The sequence below is a fragment of the Hylobates moloch genome, unplaced genomic scaffold (genome assembly GCF_009828535.3).
Source record: "Hylobates moloch isolate HMO894 unplaced genomic scaffold, HMol_V3 SCAFFOLD_4, whole genome shotgun sequence".
NCBI classification, from domain to species: domain Eukaryota; kingdom Metazoa; phylum Chordata; class Mammalia; order Primates; family Hylobatidae; genus Hylobates; species Hylobates moloch.
This window is the reverse complement of record NW_026652279.1, coordinates 141120139-141143738: the sequence shown is the minus strand read 5'-3', so window position 1 is coordinate 141143738 and position 23600 is coordinate 141120139. Positions and strand designations below refer to the sequence as shown.

The following is a 23600-nucleotide window of genomic DNA, read 5'->3' as shown; positions in this document are numbered from 1 at the left end:
GTGGCGGACACAAAGATGTATGCACAAAGCAATAACATGCCATTTTGACCAAGAAAATGAGGATTATGTTATCTCCCTCTTACAAACACATGGAAATGTTGTGAGTATATGGTATCTTAAAAATAAATTTTGGACATTGCTTTCAGCTGCACATCTTGCAGCACTGACAAATATATAGTGTCAATATAATACTATTATGTTTCCATTCCCACATCATCAGTCACAGGCTTATCTGTTTTACACAGTCACAGTTTCAAAGCATTTGGGAGACTTTATGGTGGGTAATGATTTAGGAAGAGATGAGAATAGTTGCACGTTTTTTAAAGAGTTGTGAGTGTATTTACTGGGAATGATGATGATGATCATGATGATAATGATAAGGTCCCCAGCTGTCTGTTGAAGTCCCTTTCTGGGAAACAGCTGGAAACTCATTCTCTAAAGATCGCATCTGGCTTGATTTGCCAGCACTCAAATCCCATTGATCTGGTTCTGTTCTAGCCCTCTGTACTCACAGTTCAAAGAGCAGGGAGGCCTGTAAAGAAATTACTGCCATATTGTTCAATCAGCCACAGTGAGCCATATATACGATTATAATTAGGAACACATTAAGGGAAGCAGCTCAGTGGAGATAAGCTGCCTGACTGCATACGCTTTTTGATGAGGGCTTAGCGCCAATCCGAAAAGAAAAAGATTAAACGTTTGTTACCAATCCTTTTGAACTTGTGGCAGAACATGTGGTAAAGTATTTTTGATTCAAATTAAAAGCATCCTAGGATAAAAATAACCCTGTTCTCCCAGACCATTCCAAGTGAAACCATTTGGAGACTGATTTATTGTATTGCCCTTAACCTCTTTCCACCAGCATGATTAACGTAAGCATTTCTGAATCCCTTATAAGCCTGGACAGGTATTTGTCTTGTTACACATCTGTGGAACAAATGGCAATACAAATTATACACTCAACAGATGTAAGTTTTCAAAGGCCAGGCAAACTTAATTTGACTGTGCATGTAAATGAAAAGTTCATTGAGCTCCAAGGTCAGTGATGTGGATTGCAGGTAAAGAGGATTGTTGCATCAAACATCACCAAAAGGCCAGGGATTCAGAAACCCTCAAAGGGAGCTTCCTAAGCCAAGCAAATAGAAGCTGCTGCTGCACCACCAAGGAGACAAGCACAGAGAAGGCTTCAAAAGAAAGGGGCAGCTTGACCACTACCATCTCGAAAGCCTTTAAACAGTCATTGGAAAGAAAAAAAAAGGCAAGACGACCATACCAAATATTTTAAGCTTCCATGACAAGAGGAAGCATGGTTTAGTGGTTTCTTCCGGAAATGGAGAATAGAAAGTTTGTTCCAGATTTAGTCTCTTCCTTCCTCTGTGGCCTTGGGCAAGACTCTTAGCCTCTCTGTGCCTGTTTAACTGTAAAATTGGGATATTAGTGTTTCCCACTTCACAGGTTTCTAAGGTTTAGCATCTTTCTACAGTGATGTTGACCTGTTTAAAATAATACTACATATTATACATTTCATGAGTCCAGAAAATTTGTAACCACATGACCTTATCTGCCAAAGGAATAATTTAGTTTAAGTTGTTTTTAATTATATCATGTGTTCTTAAAATTTCTGTGGACAGTGTAATTTATTTATTTAGTGGTCCTAAATGCTAATTTAAGAAAACCTCAATTACAATATTTTCTCACAGTGTCTCAGTTTTTCCCCAAGACACACCCACATACACATACACACATACACATACACACATACACACACACACACAAACACACACTTTCCTCATTTCCTCTTCCCATTCTAAATTTTGAGGTGTTTTGGCCTCTCTATAATTTCTCCCTTAGTAAAGTGGATATTGTCAATAGTAGTAACACTAAGCTTCTGAAAGCAATAAAACTAAATAATTAATACCACAAGGAAACACATAATGTCAGAACATAGTTGGTTAAGCCAAGGGATAAGACTCTAATATGGTAAAGGGTCTTGTGAATTTCTAAGAGAGGGAAAACTTGCCTAACATTTTTGTACCCCTTTACCACTGAATTCCCTCAGGCCTAGTGTTCTGAAGAAAACAATCTGGGAAAAACAATTCGGGAATAACCTAAAGGGTTTTGATACACCTGTGTTCTTTGAGCAAGGTGAGTAAAAGTGAGGCCTTTTAAACAACAAGCAAATTATTTCCAAATGCAAATGTGCTTGATTGAGAATGCATATTTGCCTTTAGAAAGAAGATGAAGGCAAGGGGGATAGGTAGAGTAGTCTTTTCTTCTCTTGCTCCCACTGGGAAGAATACGCTGCTATTACTTTTTTGTTTTGTTTGTGTGCTTTGATTCTTTCCTGTAGAAATAACAAGAATAAAAGTATTTGGTGTAACCTAACTTTCTCTATTGTAAGTCTGTGCTAATTACCAGAAGGCCAAACAAATTGAACCTGTAGTTTATGACAGTTTTATAAATAAACATTTTATGTGTAATTGATCCCTAGTGTTCTTTGAAATGCCAATTAGGAAACTCTTGCTGCTTTATAGCTATTAGTCAGGGAGAGATGGACCGATGACTTCACAGTGGTGTGAGAAGAGCTCACTGCCTTACTCCTAAATGGCAAAGTTAAAAAGGGGCAAGGGACATCTTTCAGGTAAAAGAGGTGTATATGAAAATGAAAATCCAAGAACAACTGTCATAGCTGATAGCTAGGTAGCCACAGCACCCTTCTCGCAAGTGTCTTTGCACTGATTGCTTTGGTGTCCTGCCTTCTCCATTAAACCTTGGAGGTCAGAGATGACATCTTATTCATTTCCTTTTTCCTGGAATGTTCTGTGATGCTTAAGTCAGATTAGGCACCTGTCATCCATTTACTGAATTAAACTGACAGCAAGTGATTTGGAACAACAGTACTTATAAAAATATACTCACTAACACTTAGATACTGAAGTTGAGTCTTATATTCAAAGTAAAATAGAGAAACACCATATTTACCTAGGTATTTCTGGCCAGAATATACAGCTCATCTGTGGCTGAAAAAGATGACGAATAGTATAAATATCTTAGAACATTTGTATTGTTCAAATGCAATGTTTATCTACACAATTTATTTTTTGAATCAATGTGGGGAACTTTACTAATATCCTGGGTAAATGTCACTACTTGGTTATAATCTGTTGAGGTGGTTTTGTATTCTTGGTTCTTCTGTCATGAAAGTAATCCTCAGTGCTCTGGGTCATCTGGAATGACCGGGAATAACCCTGCCCTCAATGTTCTCATCCAAAACTTTGATAAAGTATTACATTCATGGCCAATGAAAGAATTCAGAGGTGTAAAAATTCAGAATTTCATTTAACTAGTCAACAATCTTGGAATGTGGGTTTTCAGTCTCCAGCTATGTTCTCAACCAGCCTGGCTTTCTTTAATATATACAAGGATATACCAAGATCTTGTCAAATACTTGGCTGACAAAGATATATTTTGATTCTACTGTAATTGTAAGTCTACCGTTACTATGGTATCTGTCCCAAAGCTGACACTTACCTATTGCATAATAGAGCTAAAACGATCATGAAGATTGGCATGGTTAAGATTCTTATGAACAGAAAGATCAGTGCATGCCAGATAGTGTTCACACTGGACTGCATACCTTCATAGACTTGTCTTCGCTGACATTAATACATTCAGTGCCATTAAGCTTATATTTATTAAACATATGGCCAGTAACTTAGCTTCCTCAGGCTTCCTTGCCTTTGAGCTGTTGGGATGTGAATCGTATACTTAATATGCTTGTTTTGTAATGCCTTCGTTTTCCTCTGAAATGTCAAGTAAATTCCATAAAATACCTTTAGTTTATGGCTTTTGGATTTTAAGCATAGCCCTTTGAAGTTATAGACAGATCATGGTGCCAGAGTGAATTAATTGGTACATTTCCCATCAGCTTTAAAAATATTTTAAAACCTAGAAAATTAATTGAGAGAATCCCAGTATGTATGAGAATTTAATAAAGACAAAAATAGTAATTTATATACATGTATACACATATATTTAATCACATATATTATATAAAATAACATAAATGTATGTATTTAAAGGAATTATAAAATGAAATTTATAAAAAGGGACTAAGCATAGATACTATGTGAACAAGTAAAAATACCATTTCTAACAAGTTGAAACTGTTAAACTAAATTAAATAATTTCTGACACTGTCATGTCAGCTCTTACTATCACAATGTTTCAAAATTACAAAGTGCTTTTCCATTAATTATCTCACATAAAACTCAAACCCATGCCTATGATTAAACATAAGGATGAAAAACAAATACCAAGAATCACTGTCATATGCAACTTGCATCCAGTTTTGTAAATTTAGCTCAAGAAATTGATAATGCCTTCAGGTTGAATTTCTAAAGTCATTTCCTAAAAGAAAAGATTAAATTATACACTTTTATTTAAAATGTATTACCATTTTATAAGGCCACAACGTCTAAATGATGCTAAAAGCAAAGTATAGAAATGGAACACTTAGAGGCAAGAGGCTGGGCCTGAGAATTTCAGTATTCCACCCATGAAGCTGTGGGTCCCAACATGCTTTTAAAAAGACCCAGCTGAGCTGGGAATGGGAGAATCACAGCTTCTAATCTCAGCTTTACAGAGAACTTGCAATGTGACTTTGAGTAAATCACTTGACCTTTCTGAGCTTTTGATTTCCTATAGGTAATAATCCTGGCCTTATCTCCCTCATTGTTTCAAAAATAAAATGAGATGGATGATTTATGTGAAAGCACTTTGAATAGTAAAATGTGCTATATTATTATTCAAACAAGGCATTATCCTCTCAAACCTACTTAGAAGGGGATTGTAAATGAAATACTGCATATTAATGTGATCTTGGTCTTCAGAGAACTTGGATTCTCTGGGCACCATTACAGTCTCAGCTATTTTTCAGCACAGCATAAATTATGTGCTCCAAACAAGTCCTCAATACCCTTCAGAAGCCTGAGAGGCGAGTGTGAGGCTGCTTAGTGCCCCTAAAATAGGTACCACTGTACAGAAAGGAAGAGCGTTTAAGAAAACAGTGAACAGGCTCTGCCTGCCAAGTCTGTGCTTGAGCTGCAGTTTCTCATGTGCACGGGTGTTGAGAATAAAGAAAGCATGTCTAAAAACCCAAGTCTAGGCAGGAATTTCTATACCCTCTGGTTATTTTACCGAGTTACTATAATAGATGCATGTCCATGCATAAGTGTGAATATACACAAACATGACATTATAAAAGGAGATAGCTTTGCCATGTTACACACCCAATTCACAAAATGGCATCAGTTCCTCAAGCCTTATTTGCTATTGTAATTGGGTCCTTCTGCAAGCATGTTTCATGCATTTTTGATCCTCGAGTCATTTATCTATGCTACAATATTCGAGGTATTCATGAAGTGCATTTTCCCCCCACAATTGTATGTTTAGGTTGCATCTCAGAAATAATTCATTTCCTACTTACAAGTCTTAGAAATGCCTAAATAGTTTGTTACTGTTGTTCTTAAAACCCTAGGGCTTCGGGATAAGGCATAACTTGGAAAAATTTGGTTATAACTTTCTCAATCCGAGGACCCTGCCTCAATCTGGGAATTCTCAGTGGCATTTTACTAGAACTACCAAGTATGTTCACCTGTGAGGTTTCAGAGGCTGTAAGATCTCTAGAGCAAGGGCCCCTGTGTGTCCATATGCACCTTGGCCTTTATTCTCCTACAGTCCCTTAAAGGTAATAGTAATGCACTCTGCTAGGCACACAGTAAAAAAAGCCTGATTCCTGGTCACCAAGGCCCATGCGGCTGCCATGGCTTCTGAAAGCCCTCACTATCAGAAAAGAATTTTTCTTCCTGCAATGTGGCTTAATGGTTAAGCATTATATGGTCAGAGATATGAACTGACATCCGAGATCAGTCGGGTATATGATTAAAGTGTCTTAACTTCTCAGGTCCTCTTTCTTCATCTGACAAATGGACATCATATTTTCTAACTAAAAGGATGGTGATGAGGATTAAATGAAATGGGTGCATAGAAAGTGCCAGGTGCACTCAATCAATGGCAAGTAGTAGTTGCAGTAAAACAACAGCCATTGGAAGTATCACTCTCCACTGCTGCAATAGGAAAAGGTGCACAGTTAGAAAGGAGAGTAAGCCTATTAAAAGACAGAAAAAAATATTCTTTAAACTTGAAGGGAGACATGCTATACACATCAGTTGGTAAGAGTGTAACTATGCAGACAGCTTTCCTGTCCATAAATCACAGGTCAAGCTACATAAAATTTGTACAAGGAAATCAGGAAGAGGTATTCTCCACTCTCTTGGGTGAACTCCTAAACAGCTCTATAGCAAAGCAAGAGAGAAAGAATAAATCTAAAAACGCTTAGTACATTTGAAGTATTCGTATATCTAGTTTAAGATGTATGTGCTATTACAAAACAATGTGCAGCCATATGTACACCTAGAACTATAAACTTCAGGCTGGAAGAACTGGCCTCCATGCCCTGCTATGGCTGCTCAGCTGCAATGGTGTCTTTAGTTTCTTTCTTTTCTTTCTTTCGAGACAGAATCTCACTCTGTTGCCCAGGCTGGAGTGCAGTGGCGTGATCTTGGCTCACTGCAACCTCTGACTCCCAGGTTCAAGTGATTCTCCTGCCTCAGCCTCCCCAGTAGCTGGGATTACAGGCACACACCACCATGCCTGGCTATATATATATATATATTTTTTTTTTTTGGACTTTTAGTAGAGACAGAGTTTCACCATGTTGCCCAGGCTGGTCTCGAACTCCTGACCTCAGGTGATCCACCCACCTCAGCCTCTCAAAGTGCTGGGATTACAGGTGTGAGCCACCATGCCCAGCCTGGTGTCTTTAGTTTCTAGTCTTGTCTTTTAAAGAAGAGATCAGGCTTGTCTGAATAGTTCCTGTGGGCACAGCTGGGGATAGAAGCAGCCCTGATTTATAGCATTTGCCAATTTCCATGGTGTAAACACTCCCACCATGAGACTTCACTGAAAACAAAATTGAGAAGAGATGCACACAATGGCATCTCATGAGGCAGTGCTAAGAGGCTCCACCACACCACTGCATAAGCAGAACTGGCACTGAAGGTGGATGCTGTTCAGATGAAGATTTCAGCACACTGCACGTCTCAAGTGACTTCCATGTGCCTGGTCCTATTTCTGTCTTCAGCCTGAATTATTCCCATTTCCTTACATGTTTTTCCCCCGGATCTTACCTTTTTGTCCCTAAGTCCCTCCTGTTGCTCTGCTATGAAGTATGGGCAATCTGCATCTTTCTGACTGAAGACAACAAAAGAAAGATGTAAAAAACTCAGTCATTTACGGAAATATGGGGGCCTGGATTTCTAATAATGCCGTTAGTTTGTAAAAAGCTTATTTTATTCAAGATTCACTATATTGTGTGTCCAGAGTAAGTTGCAAATACTCAAGTTCAGGTCCTTACAACTGCACATATGGTCTATTTTCCACACACTTTAATATGGTCTATCAGCTTCCTCTCTCTCCACCCTACCCAGTCTGTGCAGCGCTGCCAGATATATCTTTCTGAAATAACACTTGGATCACATTTCTTACTCAGAAATTCTAGTGGTTTCCCAGTCCCTTCAGAAAAAAAAGCTCAAATTCTTAGCCCTCAAGGATTTTCAATTAGAATACCAGTGGCTTCAGGTGCCTTTTCATCCCCTCCTCTCCTGAGCTCTTTACCCAAGCCTAATTGCCATCTGTTCCTGCCTCTGAACTCACATCCTCCTTTATAGAGAGAACATTTTCACCTTGTCTTCAACTGCTGTTTTGGATGGAATGCTTGTTTCCCTCAAATTCATATGCTGCAACCCTATCCTCTAATGTGATGGGTAGGTGTTAGGAGATGGGGTCTGTGGGAGGTAAGTAGGATTAGATGAGGTCGTGAGGGTGGAGGCTTCATGAATGAGATTAGTGCCCTTTAAAGATGAGACACGATACTAAACAGCATGCTTCCTTTCTCTGTCTTTTCCTCCCCACAACGCGCTGCCATGTGAGGATACCATGAGAAGGTAGCCATCAGCAAACCAAGAAGTAAACCCCCACCAGACACTAATTTTTTTAGCACCTTGATCTTGAACTTCCCAGTCTCCAACTGTAAGAAATAAATATTTGTTATTTAGGCCACTCAGTTTATGGTGTTTTGTTACTGTAGTCCAAGCTAAGACAATGACTTTCTTCATACTTTCTTCAGTTCTGACTTCAAAGTGTACTTTTTCTGTGACTCTATTCTGACAATCCTATGTGATTTTCTTTTTTTCTCTGAATTCACTCAGTTATCTTATCTATGCCTCTTAAATTGCTTATATAATACACTGTTTGCTGTTGCATCTATTTGTTTACATAATCTGCTCAAGTGGGTTACCAGCATGAAAAGCACCAGGATATCTTTGACTATTCTGCCAGCATTCTCCAATAAATGTTTCTGTTATGATATAAATATTTTATATCTCCACTGTCCAATATGATAGCCATTAGCTACATTGTGGCTATTGAGTACTTGACATATGGCTGGTGCAAATGGGAACTGAGCTTTATTTTTATTTATTTTAATTCATTAAAATTTAAATCTAGAGTCACAGGTGACTAGTATCTACATTCTGGACTGCATAGCTAGACCCTCCATGACCATAGCACAGTGGCTTTTACTCTGGAGCTGCTCAACAATTATTTGTTAAAGGAATCAATGAAACTCCCTTATAAATCACAACATAACCCCAAACTGCCTTATAGCACATTCCTAGTTTCTAATCATCCTCTCCTACATTCTGTGACCATGTCCTCTTTGACCTTTCTAATCTCTCAAAACTCTTTTGGGTAATCTTGTTTACAATAGCCACGGGATGGATTTAGATGTTCACAAGTACACAGTCTGCTTCCAGCCCACTAAGATTCTCTAAGGTGAGCTCTGAGCATTTCAAGATTAGAGCTTTTGAGAGGAAACTGTTTTGACAGGCTCATCTCCACCCCTCAGGGCCAATATGCCAAAGCCTGGGTGTTTTGTTTGTTTATTTGTTTGTGAAGGAGTTTCACTCTTGTTGCCCAGGCTGGAGTGCAATGGCACGATCTTGGCTCACGGCAACCTCTGCCTCCTAGGTTCAAGTGATTATCCTGCCTCAGCCTCCCGAGTAGCTGGGATTACAGGCATGCACCACCCCGACCCCCGGCTAATTTTGTATTTTTAGTAGCGATGAGGTTTCTCTATGTTGGTCAGGCTGGTCTCAAACTCCTGACCTCAGTTGATCTGCCTGCCTGGGCCTCCCAAAGTGCTGGGATTACAGGTGTGAGCCACCACACCCAGCCACCTGAGTGTTATAGTCTACAGATTTTCTAGAAATTGTCCTACCACTTTGGGTCACTTTTGTCATGCTGTTTAAATACAGAAAAGTCTAAATTTCAGTTTCTCATAGATGAAACATGGTTAATCCTGGTTAAAAAATATAAAATAGTTTAATTTGTAGCAAATAATCTTATGTATTATTGTGCATTCACTTGCACAGATGGCAGAACAGTTCGTTTGCAATTTAAGGAGTCTAAAATAATGTAAACACTCTGTTTCAGTGGCATTGAAGAAAAACTAAAAAATTCTTTTTCTCAAACAACTTGGAAAATGCTAAACTTCATTGAGAAATAACTTAGGATATAATTTTAAAGTGAAATGGACCTTAGACATTAGGGAGTCCATCACACCCATTTTACACTTAACAAATATAATTGTGGTCATTTAAAATTGTTTTAATAAAACTATTAGTAAATGTTTGACTACAGCAGAGATAAATAGAAATTTATTCTATTTTTGTAAAATTCTCCATTAATTAATGGACTCTTAGTTTATAGGACTGTTAAAACTGATTTTATTTACAATAAGCAAATTAAATTAGATCACTGAACTTTATAAACATAAAAAGTAAAATGCTGTTTTTATTCTTCACTCTCTAGCAGTCACTTGGAGCCAGGTAATGTAACAACATCTGTCTCCTACAAAAAGTTCAATGTCTGTAAGAAAAGGAAACATTTACTTATTTGTCCTGTGTTTTTATTAGACACTGGGCTTTGCAGATGTCACTTTCTATGAATAGTTCACCCCAAAATTTGGCTGTACTCCTTACTAGCTTCTGTTTCTTAGAAGGCATTTAGAATTGCATCACGTTTTGATTTAACGCATGTGCACATTCACACACACACACACAAATGAGAATTGAGAGTTAAATGTAATTAAATATTTTATAGTACAACATAAGTCACAGAAGATATATTTTCTGAAGTTTGTGTTAACCAATAAATACTCTGTAGAAAAATTAGAAAACTCTCCTAGGCAACTAATCATTTTATATTTTGCTTTCCATTCCCATACAATCTTTGACTTCCAATTATACTGAATTATGGGACCTGTTATACTACACAATGGTTGTATTGTTCTACTGCAAATCCACAATTTCAGCATCAAAAGGAATACAAATTTGCTTTCAAGATAGTGATACTAAAAGTATTCTCTGTCAATTGACAATTTCTCTAGGTCTAAATGTAATAGACTGTAAAAAGACATACTGAATGGCAAGACTAATAACATAGCATACCTAAATGAATGCAATGTTGTTATCTCTGAATTCTCATAGTACCTAACTAAGCCAAAAGATGCTGCCAGAATATTTTGTCAGTTAGGGGTTATGCAGCACTTTATAGTATAGATAAGAATAAAGTGTACAAAATAGAATCTTTTATACAGGAGTATCCTAATGAAGAAGTCATTAAATTGTTCTACCTTTAATATTTCCTTACATTCATTCACCTACCTTGGTTTTCCCTACTAATGTGCTCATAAATCCCTTCTACACAAAATACAACAGTCCTCTTTAGCTCAGCATGTTGTGTTTATCTTAGATTACAATTAGGATGTTACAGTAGACCAGGGATTTTTTTTTTTATTGTTCTGTTTTGTTGTAAGTTCTCAGTTTAGCATCCAGGATAATCAATTTGGTCTGAGACACACAGATACTTCATACTACATCACTATAACCTGTTGGACTGATGACCCAAAGGCAGTTACGGGTTTGTGTTTTTACTAGAAACAGTTCCAAACTGCTGAGCCACTCACTCTTTCAAACAGCATGCTCACAATCAGTCTAAAATCTTCCTTCACCAGCAAATGCATAGCATGAAATAGGTCCATATTTTAAACAACTTAGCTTACATTATATTCAAGACAACAGACATTAGAGTTAGTTGGTGTATTCCAACAGCATTGAGACGGTGTGAAGGCAGTATGTGGTTCTCTTGAGAAACAGTCACAGCTGAAGCTATGACTCAAAACCAGGTCCAGTGAATAATTTACTAATCAATTGCATAGCACAATAAAAAAATTCTCATATTTAAAAAACAAGAAATTTCTAAAAGCACAAAAGATTTTTTGGCTATAATAAAATAATATAAAATATAATGAATAAAATGATATAAAATACAATAAAATAATATAAAATAATAATGAAGCCAAATGCTTTCTTTATTATGAGATAAATATATATTATAAATATATATTAATATATAAATGTAGAACATATGTATATATAAATTTATATATATAGGATTATATATATTCTAATGCCTCATTAAATGGTAAGATATATTAAATATCAGTATAATTTTGCATTTAGAGTAGAAAAGAAAATTTTAAAAAGATATCAACAATATTATAGTTAAAACAGAAGTACTTTGTAAAATAGTAAACATAGCATGATGTAATGCTTTTTGAGAAACATACATATATAGATCAAACTGTTAATGATTATCTTTAGGTAGTATTTTATTTTTTTCCTTTTTTAACCTACCTATACTAACTTTTTCTGCAATAAGTAGGAATTAATTTTTGAATTTAAAATAGTTTAAGATCCAGCAATATCACCATTGGGTGTGTGTGTGTGTGTGTATATATATATATATATATATATATATATATATATATATATATGAAATGAAATCATTATGTCAAAGAGATCTCTGCACTCCCATATTCATTGCAACATTACCACAATAGCCAAAATATGGAATCAACTTAAGTGCTCATCAACAGATGAATGGACAAAGAAGATGTGGTATATATACACAACAGAATACTATACAGCTTTAAAAAGGAAGGAAATCCTGTCATTTGCAATGACATGGATGAGCCTGCAGGACATTATATTAAGTGAAATAAACCAGTCACAGAAAGTCAAATATCATATCACATTGTCTCATGCATATGTGGAATCTAAAAATGTTGAACTCATAGAAGTAGAGAGTAGAATGATGTTTACCATGGGCTGGGGTAGCAGAGATAGGGGAAAAAAATAAAATCATTTAAATTTTTCGAAGAACACCTATTGACTGGAGCTAGTAGCAGTTTACTCTGTAGCAATATCAGCAACAGCAGTAACAATAACGATGAGAGCAAACGCATTGCGTTTAATCATGCCAAGCACTGTTCTAACCTCTTTTTGTATATTGATTCATGTAATGCATACTGAATTCCGAAGTTTTTATTTAACTCTTGTTAGTGGGCACATCCTGTCTTGAAGAGGAGCCTTCATTTCTTTGACCAATCTCTCTCTTGATTTCTGCTGTTGAAGATCTCTGGACCAGTAGGAAAGTGAGTTTACCTTAGCCACTGAGGCCCTTCCTTGATATTGTAGGAGAATTTTGGAGATAGACAATACAGGCCTATTATGACAGCCCCATTACTATCAGTGACAACATGTTCTCCTTCCAGCTTTGTGCACCAGCATCACTAGCAGGTTACCCATAATCTCATGGTTACAAGATGGCTGCTATAACTGGACCATGATTGCCTCATTCCAGGTAGAGGGATAAGAAAGAGGCCCATTTATTTCAAGGGAAAGAGAATTCAGAATACTTGCACTGGTGGTAGTAGAAGTATCATCCCAATTATCAAACTCTTAGATCGAACATGCTAATAATTTGTGTCCGGCTGGTAGAAAAAAAAATACTCTCTGTCCATGCTAATTATTCTTATTTTGCCATAAAAAATATTGCTCTGGAACCTCATTCAACATTCACAATTGGTTGAATGGTTCGTACACAGTCAATTCATGTTGTCAAAGTCGATGAAAATATCCCATTTCCAAAAGTGAAGTTTTCAATCTGCTGTGATTCACTTCTCGAGTCAATCCCACTGTTGAGTTATTGTGCCCCCACAAGAGACTTGGTATGGATGATGAAACAAGATTTTTTTCTCTGCTGCCTATTTGCTGAATGGCTACTTAGCAAGTCACTTGACTCATTCATGAATTCAGCAGCAACTGTGTGCCAGGTGCAGAACTTAAGATATACATGTGAAGATGTACACACATAAATATCACAGGATTCTGGCTCTTATGGTCATGTATGCTTAGTATATATGTGGAGAAATTTTGGGAGGCAGGAAGAAAGATATGGAAACAAGTAATTACAATAGGTATAATATATGCTACTAGAACAAAATACAAATTACTAGAGAAATAGGAAGAGGGGAAAAAGCCTTTCATCTGGAAAATACATTCCTCTGAGTTCACCAAAAGCACATTATGAACACTATTGTCCATAAGTATTATAGGATTATAACACCTTATCTCCTATGGATAAATCAGTTTAATATAAGCACACATTAGGCATAAAGCACAATGAGATTTATTACACTTGATCTTAGCCAAAAGGCTGAGAAGCAATGCAATGAGATTTATTTATATTCTTTAGCAATTCTGTAATGGGGAAAAGGAGGCTTTGCATTCCCATTAGCACAATCCTATCAGCAGGTATAATGGGAATAGCCAGGATATTAAATCAATGTATTTTAATCCTAGGTGACTCTTACCTTCTAGTTGTTCAATTATTCTTTATACACAAACCAAGCCTGGCCACCTCATATTTTAGAGTCCTTTCCTTTCTATGTAGAAGTTACCTCTGCCACCCGTGAAAGCTAAGCCATGAAGCCTATTGAAATAGATGTGACCTAAGAAGTGTTTCAACCAGAAAGCAGGTAAGAAGATACAATAGGAAGCCATTTCTTCGAACACAGTAGAATGTAAAGAAAAGTAAGGAGGTGATAGAGCCAGATTATTAAGTGTCTAATCCCTGCTGCTCCCTAACGTATTGGGAAATCCAGGAACACTGGAGCTAGTGACCCACTTTCTGTGGTGTAATTTGGGGGATGTAGAAGCTCTACATTTTTCTCTGTGTCTCATTTAACATGCCACCAGTATGCCACCAGTATACAATGCAGCATCAAGAGAGATGGCCCTTGATAGCCTGAAGTAGTACTCCTCTGTGTGGGATATACTTGGATCCTGTAAACGCGAATGACAGCAAGACAGAAGTGTTGGGAGAGCTGGCAGAAGTCTGGCCAGAAGCAAGGGCAGCATAGCGTAGAGACCAGAGGCTTCAGGCAATGGCCAAAGCCACACATGTCTCAGCATGATCTCTGCAGGCCATGAGGAGACAGCCACCTATCAGATAGCCACCTATCAGCAGACCCCCATGGGTTGGCACAGACTAATTTCCTCCCCACAGAGCCCAAGAACAAACAGTGCACCAAACAAGGACCTGCATTCACAGAAGCTTGACGCTGCCTTAGGATTATAAGATCGCCTCCTGGCCTCAAACCCCCAGACATATGGCACCATCTCGGGGAAGAAGAGGGAAATGGTTGGGAAATCTGACAGACTGAACATTTACCCTAAAGAGGATGAGTCATCCAAAAGAAATTATCTAAACAGGAAGAGACAGAAATGTAGTTAATTAGCAAGATTAAAGCACCCCAACCCCCAACCCTATGCCCTTAACAAGCAGAGTTAACAAGCTCAGGGGAAAAATTAAATCATTATCAAAAGATTCCCCCAAGCTTCTGAAAAGTCTAGAGAGGGAATTACGTGGAGTAGTATTCACAGGGCAAATGTCATTTATCCTATTACATTTATCCTATTACACCTAGCAGTCAAAAGCTGGTCCCTTTGAAGCAAGGTGGCCCTCATTCAGTTGACAATTTGGACTGATTGTGTTGGAAGAGAAGTGCTCCTCAGTCAGTAGATCTTGATGTCAATAGAGATCACTTTTTAATCAGCTGCTTGCTGCTACTTGCTTTGCTCTGCAAAGTGGGCGGTCAGGGACAAAGGGCTAGCCACAGCTACTTCTCCCTAGTTCTGCTCCTCCTTTGTTATGGCCCCTAGACTCATTGTCCCCAAGTATTATGGGATAGATAACAATAAAAAAGTAAAATCTGTTCACAAACTGGGGGCGCGTTTTGGCAGAGTGGAAAAAAAATCTGAGTTGGGAGACAGTAGACAGAGCAGCTGGTAACGATTTTGTCACTGACTTTCCAAGTTTCCACACAATGTGTATTATTTAGGGGAAAAAATGTCAAATAAGTTTGGAATGCTGAGTTAAGTAAAGTTAAGCAGATGTCTTATCTGAAGGGCTACCTCTAATAAAGCTAATATGTATAGTGAAATTCCAAAGGGGCTAAGTATGCAGTTTCCCAAACTTATTCCAGTGGTATGCTGCAGCTGGCCCATACCAGCTTAAGGCTGTGGGCATCTCTTCCCAACTCTGAGTTCAGTGATGTCACTGTGGTAGTTTGAAATTGGCCATGGTGGGAGTAGTTATGCCACACAAATTGACAGTTACTAACAGGTTTTCTTTACTGCCATACCGTTGTCTTAGAAAACACTTGTTAATAAAACCTGTCACAGGACTAGTGCATTAGTATTCTACTGCTGTTTCAACAAATTATCAAAAATTGAGTAACTTATAGCAACACAAATATATTTTGTTACAGTTCTTAGGTAGAAATCTGACACAGGTCTCACTGGGCCACAGTCAAGGTGTCTGCATTCCTTTCTGAAGGTTCTAGGAGAGAGTTCATTTCCTTAACTTTTCCAACTTTTGGAGCCATCTGCATTCCTTGATTCAGGGCCCCCTTTCTTTATCTTTAAAGCCAACAGCAGCAGACTGGTCCCTTCTCACAGGGCAGCACCTCTTCTACACCCTTTTCTACTTTTAAGGACCTTGTGATTATAATGGGCTTACCCAAATAATCCAGGATAAACTCTTTATTTTCAGGTCAGTTAATTAGCAACCTTAATTCCACCTGCAATCATAACTACCCTTTGAAATGTCAAGTAATACAGTCACAGGATCCAGGGATTAGGATGTGGACAACTTCGAAGGGGCCATTATTCTCTCTGATACTAGTGTTCCAAGGAACACACTTTGGAAAGACTCACAAAAGCCTTGTGATGGGAAGTGCATTGGGCTACCCACTTTCTAATTTTTCTTGAGTAAATTCTTTATCTTTTTAGAGCTACAGTAAATTGCTCTATGAAATGAGGCTAATGTTTTCTTGATCTGCTTGGCAAAGTTGTTCGATAGACACAACAATGTCTTAAAAAGTGATGAGACTCTCTACCTGTGTAATATATCATTATTCTTAATAATAGTTAATGTAATACAAATTTTTGTTTAAGGTCAAAATAATTCCCATAGTTTATAACTCAATCATGTTCTACCAGTATCTTCCCAAAAAGATAGGCTAGCTCTTGTGTGAAAATTGAGACCATGCGCAGACTTCGATCATTTTAGATTTTTACCTGAGCTGGGATCTAGATTAAGACTTCTCAGAGTCTTTAAAATTAGTGAAAAACCTGAAAAAAATGCAGGATCTTGTAGGTCTTTCAGGACTAGATCTGGGCAAATTCCCTTTTATGTGCCCATTCTTCGCTTTCTCTCTCACTTCAACTTTGTAAGATTCTGTAAGCCACAATACAGATAATCAGGCCAATGTGGGGTAAAGAATGGGAAAAGTTTAAAATAAATGTTCCCTTTTAGACACAAGTTGAAACCCAGATCCTTCCCACGGTGAGTCATAGAACTCAACATTCTCAAGACGTAAGTATTGGTGGCTGAGTTGATGACTCTCTGCATCTTAAATAAATGATTGCATTCCTGATTGAAATGTAACCTTTACTTTTTCCTGTTTAAATATTTGGTGCTTTGTCTTCTATCACCTGTATATCCTGAGGTTACATAATTTAAAATTTGAATTCAAGTTGCTAATTCACCAACTGCTGGCCCTTTTATCTACTCAAACATTCGCACCATTTTAGGGGTCTTATTACGCAATTGTTTCCTGTACCATCATCAGCTTTGAGATGCACAGCTGATAAAGAGTATTAAGGAAAGAATTTTAAATGAACTGTAGATTTTGCATAGAAAATAAATTATAATGAACTATGTGTTCAATTTGACTGTGCAGAATTTTGAGCTGTTTCACTCCGCCTCATTTTTGGCCAAGGCAAGTAGCTGCGAGTTGTTAGTTATCAGCCTTTGATAAACCTGACACTACCCAGCTTGGTTATATAATCCACCACCCTCTGGTCCTGGAAATGGCTGTGCCTTTGGAATCTGTGTCACATTATGCTGGCATCAACAAAACCAGCCAGGCAAGATGGTGACCTGGGCAGAGCTAAGATTCCAAGAACAGGATCACTTTCTGTTTTGTGTTGATTCCATTGTGAGGATTGTGAGTGTCAGATTTTTAGTCTTTGGTGTTGGGGTTTTTCTGATAACCTTGTCAGGGCCCAAACTAACCTGTCCTTTCTGGGCTGTACTCCAAGGAGCTACAAGGGGATTAGTAGCAGCAGCAGTATCTTGGCAAAAGGAGTCTTGGACCAGCCTTGACCAACCAGCAGGGCTTCTGTGGGCTAGTTCTGCCTGTGCACCATGATGATATGAGTTTTCATTAGCTTTGCCTCCTTGAGAATGACAGAAGCTTTCAGATTAGAAATGTATGAAATGTACATGGACAAGGAGAATAAATAAGCCTTGAAACCTAGAACTATGTCAACAGGAAATGAGAAAAGGAAATGCTAAAAACAAAAATGTGTTAAGTGTGGAGAGGGAGAAATAATTATGAAATCTAGACGGGGCCTTTCTTTCTATTTCAAAGAGTATTTGAAAACAGATATCTACATATCTGTATATACTTATATATACACACATACATGCATGCAAATATATGTGTGTGTATATATATATATATATATACACACACACACACACGCACACACACACACACACATTTTACATTTGGTTTAGGCCCTGAGCTCATTCAACATAAACTGGTATGCCCAAAAGAATAATAGAGCATAACTATCATAATATGACTGCTCAATAAAATCAGCTGTGTAGGTTGCCAAAGGAATAACATCATTTTATGGAAAGAGTTCAGAGTTCAGATTATAAAGCAGATGCAAGAATAACCCCAGAGTGACAAGGCATGGTGACTCATGCCTGTAATCCCAGCACTTTGGGAGGCTGAGGCAGGCAGATCACTTGAGTTTGGGAATTGGAGACCAGCCTGGCCAACGTGGAGAAACTTTGTCTAGACTAAAAATACAAAAATTATCTGGGCATGGTGGTGCCTGCCTGTAGTCCCAGATAATTGGGAGGCTGAGGCACGAGATTCTCTTGAACCCAAGAGGTGGAGGTTTCAGTGAGCTAAGATCGCAACACTGCACTCCAGGCTGAATGACAGAGTGAGACCCTGTCTCAAAAACTACAATAATATTATTACTAATAAAATAACCCCAGGGAAGTCCTAGGGAACACAGGAAATAGACATCTAACAAGGTGTGGGCTGGTCATGAGGTATCAAGGGCTAAGTCTGCTCAAGGTAATTCAATTCCATTAAAATGTACCTGTCACATCCTCCACTAAAGTATTATTCTAGATTATGCAGAAGACACCAAGGCTGGTGATGCAGGGAGCTTGCTGTCATGAAATCTATGATCTTGGTATCTGGATGGAGACAGTTGGTAGGAGGAAATATATTAGGTAGAATATATTTCTAGGCAGCTGGAATTAGAATTAAAATTTCAATGTAGTCAAAAACCACACCTCTCTGAAAGTAGAATTCAAAATATCTCAACCTCTCTGAAAGCTAGGGAGACCTCCGGGTTTCCTTCTTACTATGCCTTCTTTATTTCATCTTTACAGAATCCATTTCCTCCCCTTAAGATCACCTTCGCTATTGAGCACTCCTTGTTGTTAATACAACCTCGCTCTAATCGTTCATGCATTCCAGCTCTGCTGCCTATTAAGAATGGTTATACCTAGTTGTATGTTTCCATGGTGTGTGTAATTTTACATATTTCTGCAGTGGCTGTACATTTTTGAGAAGATGCATGTGCTTTTCTACCTTTTGTGTAAGATGATAAGTTCCTTTAAGGACAAGAACTCTATCCTCTTCCTTAGAAGGCCCCACATCTTCTCATAAAGCATTTGACACTTTAGGTATGCATAAGTCTGCCATTCTTATCTTCATCCACATTTATTACAGAAGCACAAATTTGAGTTCTTTTTCATCCTCTGGATCAGAATTTTTTTGTTCTCAATAATGGACAAGGGCTCTGTGAGAGAATCTCTGAGAATCTTTCCTCATGGATGGTCGTCTGATACAGTTATCTCGTTGGAGACAGTCTTTGAGGAAACTGATCCAATCAAGTCAGATCCTCTCTGATATGACTTGGATGTGTGTTCCCCCTCAAATCTCATATTGAAATGTAATCCCCAGTGTTGAAGATGGGACCTGGTGGGAGGTGACTGGATCATGGGGGCAGATTTCACACGATTGGTTTAGTACCACCCCCTTGTTGCTGTACTTGTGATAGTGAGTTCTCATGAGATCCAGTTGTTTAAAAGTGTGTAGCCTCTCCGCTCTCACTCTCTTTCTCCTGCTCTGGCCCTGTGCCATACCTGCTCCCTCTGTCTTCCATCATGACTGTAAGTTTCCTGAGGCCTATCTAGAAGCTGAGCAGATGCCAGCATCATGCTGCAGCCTCAGAACCATGACCCAATTAAACCTCTTTTCTTTATAAATTATGCTGTCTCATGTATTTCTTTATAGTACTGTGAGAACAGACTAATGCAGTCTTCAAAAGCTCGGTGACCCTGGAAAGAAACATGTCCAAGGGGTTCAAAGAAGCCACTAGTCCCAGAATAGGTTGGGTGTATGTAATGCTAACATGAGTTTAGTGGGGATAAGGACGACACATATAATCAGTCAGCACTCAGCAAAATTTACTCTTTCATTATCTGTCTTGTGTCAGTAAAGTGTTCATCTCACATAGAATGAAAAGGGTCTATGCACATTGAAATAGAGCCACCAAGGAATCACGGAGTAAACAATCTGAGTGCTATTCAGAACACCTGAATGAAGCTGATTCAGAGAAAAGCTATGCCTTCTGGTGCACTTTCAGGTCAAGACCAGAATTCCACGACAATCCTCTCATCAAGAAATCAAATCTGTTCTTTTCCCCTTGCATCTTAGTGGCCTTGTGGCAGGGTTGACCAATATAGCAGAAGTGATTTCCAAGGTTAGGTCACAAAAGGCCATGCAGCTGACATCTTTTTTGCTGGAATGCACATTCATAAGGTCAGCTACCCAGAGGCTACCATGCTGAGAGTAAGCTTGAGCCACATGGACAGCCCATATGTCAGAGTTCCGTTTGATAAAACTATCTGAGCCCAGCCTTTAGGTCATGTCAGCCCAGGTGCCAGACATGTAAGTGAAGAAGCCTCCAGATGAATGTAGCCTCTCATGGTTTGATTTATGCCCCGTATTTCAAATCTTCCCAAGCTGAAGCTTCCGACAGGTGAAGCAGAAACAAGCTATCTCTGCTGTGCTCTGTCTGAATTCCTAATCCACAAAATACATAAGCAAAATAAAATGTTGCTTGATGCCTCCTTTCTCCTTCTGCTTTTGTGGAAGATTGAGAAGACAGAGGCATTAAGACTATTTTATTTCATTATCTATCAAATTATCCCATTTTTGTGATTCAATGACAAATATTAAATTACATCCATCATCAGAAGAATGAACACCTAGTGTATAATTTCTGATAGGTAGTCTGTGAATTTTGCTAAACTACACACGCACAAAATTGTGTCCAGTGGGCAAGTTTATACTCCTTGTTTCTTCTTTATCAGAACAGGAAGACACAGAGAGGTCCTATGCTGAGTAAACTGAAAAAAAAATACTAGCTTCCTCACTCACAGCTGACACAACCTGAAGTAGAATGAAGCAAGCACCAACTCTGGCCTATGGACCATCTCAAGAGATCAGATGTCACAGTCCCTTTCCATGAACACATGATTAATAGAAAGAATTAGTGAAGTGTTTATTAACAAAATAGCAAGAATGTTAGCAACACTGTTATATTAGCATAGGATAAGGCCAGCTAGGTCAAAAAATATGTTTTACCTGATGACATAGACTAGAGATTCTCAGAATAGTCACACTTTTCAAATATTGAAAAAATAGTGTTTAGAGTAAGAATGGAGAAAGGGTTAAAAGCAGGAAAAAGGCATAACAAGGCTAATAAAATAAGGACAGCTTACTAAAGATAGTACTGATTCAACTATTCTGTAAATGCATCCAAAGTCATTATATTTATTACCAGCTGTGCACTATATCATTGAATAAATATTAATTGAGCTCCAATTCATGTAGCATAATTCAAACTTAAACTGAAACAAAAAACCCTATTCAGGCTACAAGCCAAAATGCAATATATTTTAGCATAATTAAAGGTAATTTTTATGACTGAAGTTTAATAATATTTTCAACAAATAGCATTGACTTCATTATTTTTATGTTTTATTAACTATATTTCAGACACCCAAATTTCAGACACTTGGGATTCCCAGTTTATTTGGCATCATCAGACCAATCAGATTATTTCAATAATCCACCTAAGATTATCTGACATTATTTGAAATAATTGAGTGGATAGTCACAATTTGTCAAACCTTATTTCTTTCAGAGCCCATGTCTGATTGTTTTCATAGACCTGGCTTTTCCTCAGACCCAACTCTGGGATTACAACAAAATTTCTTTGTTGGACAAAGTAATTTTAAATCTGATACATATACATATATATATACACACATAATATATATACATATATATATACATAATATATATATATAGTCTAATCATTTTCACTTAATTATAGTGAAGTATTGTTAGGGACCCAAAACTATGAATTTGTGATTTCAGGCCTACAAAATACATTTATAATGCAACAAATGTATGCTATAAAAATTGCAGCATATATTTTCTTCCCAAATTCGCTAAAATCATAGGGTTAACACTAGCTTTCCTTTTTTTTTTTTAGAACACTTTCCTAGGGAAAAATATATTCTTTAGGCAGATATGAAATGTAAGCAATTTGAACCAAATTTACTTCCCATGTATTTAAATTCACAAAAAGCTGTATGAAAAAGAGTAGGTGAATACTACCCTGTCCATTTTGATTTGATTGATTTGATTTTGGAATGTTACATCATTATTCCCATTTAAGAACTTTTGCTTCTGTGGAAAGAAATTTGAAATGGAAGATTTAAGGACTAATTTCCATTCCTAGGTCTCCCACTGATCATCACTATGATAATAAAAATATAATTATTGCTTTAATAATGTTAAATATTGTTAACATTATAATAATTATTTCATTTTATTTTACTACAATGTATGTCTTGTATTAAATATCATGTGTAAGTAATATTTTTCTACATGGTATCTAGGATAAGACACAATGAGGTTGAGCTACAGGTTTTTTATCTGCTTAAAGGTCATAGATTGAATAGACTGGGTGCTTTCAGATTCCTTCTGGCACTACCAATCTCGGATTCTAATCCATAACTCCATCTGTCCCTGATACCCATTTGATGGAATAAAATTCAGTAATCTAAACTGAAATAACAGAAGACTGATGAATTTTGAATAATAATAGTCCCCATGTATTAAAAGCCCATTGTGCTCCTTGCAATATTATATCTAGTCCTAATGACAACTTTGCAAAGCAGTTGTGATTACATTTATTCATTTATTTATTTATTTTTAATTTTTTTATTATTATACTTTAAGTTCTAAGGTACATGTGCACGACACGCAGGTTTGATACATAGGTATACATGTGCCATGTTGGTTTGCTGCACCCATCAATTCATCATTTACATTAGGTATTTCTCCTAATGCTATCCGTCCCCCAGGCCTCCACCCCCTGACAGGCCCCAGTGTGTGATGTTCCCTTCCCTGCGTCCAAGTGATCTCATTGTTCAATTCCCACCTATGAATGAGAACATGCAGTGTTTGGTTTTCTGTCCTTGTGATAGTCTGATGAGAATGATAGTTTCTGGCTTCATCCATGTCCCTGCAAAGGACATGAACTCATCCTTTTTATGGCTACATAGTATTCCATGGTGTATATGTGCCACATTTTCTTAATGCAATCTGTCATTGATGGACATTTGGGTTGGTTCCAAGTCTTTGCTATTGTGAATAGTGCCACAATAAACATATGTGTGCATGTGTCTTTATAGTAGCATGATTTATAATCCTTTGGGTATATACTCAGCAATGGGATTGCTGGGTCAAATGGTAATTCTAGTTCTAGATCCTTGAGGAATCACCACACTGTCTTCCACAATGGTTGAACCAATTTACACTCCCACCA

General features: G+C 37.6%; 1 long non-coding RNA gene and 1 pseudogene across 1 annotated transcript in view; both read right to left on the bottom strand.

The window, feature by feature from the left end:
• LOC116466456 (uncharacterized) overlaps nt 1-23600 on the bottom strand; it is a 45566-nt gene that overhangs the window by 1914 nt on the left and 20052 nt on the right. The window contains exons 2-4 of the long non-coding RNA XR_004247557.1: nt 7251-7314; nt 3638-3745; nt 1274-1418 (exon numbers count right to left, since the gene is read on the bottom strand). This is a non-coding gene — a long non-coding RNA (uncharacterized LOC116466456). The remainder of the gene's footprint in view (nt 1-1273; nt 1419-3637; nt 3746-7250; nt 7315-23600) is intronic.
• LOC116467753 (U2 spliceosomal RNA) lies at nt 13592-13755 on the bottom strand (annotated as a pseudogene).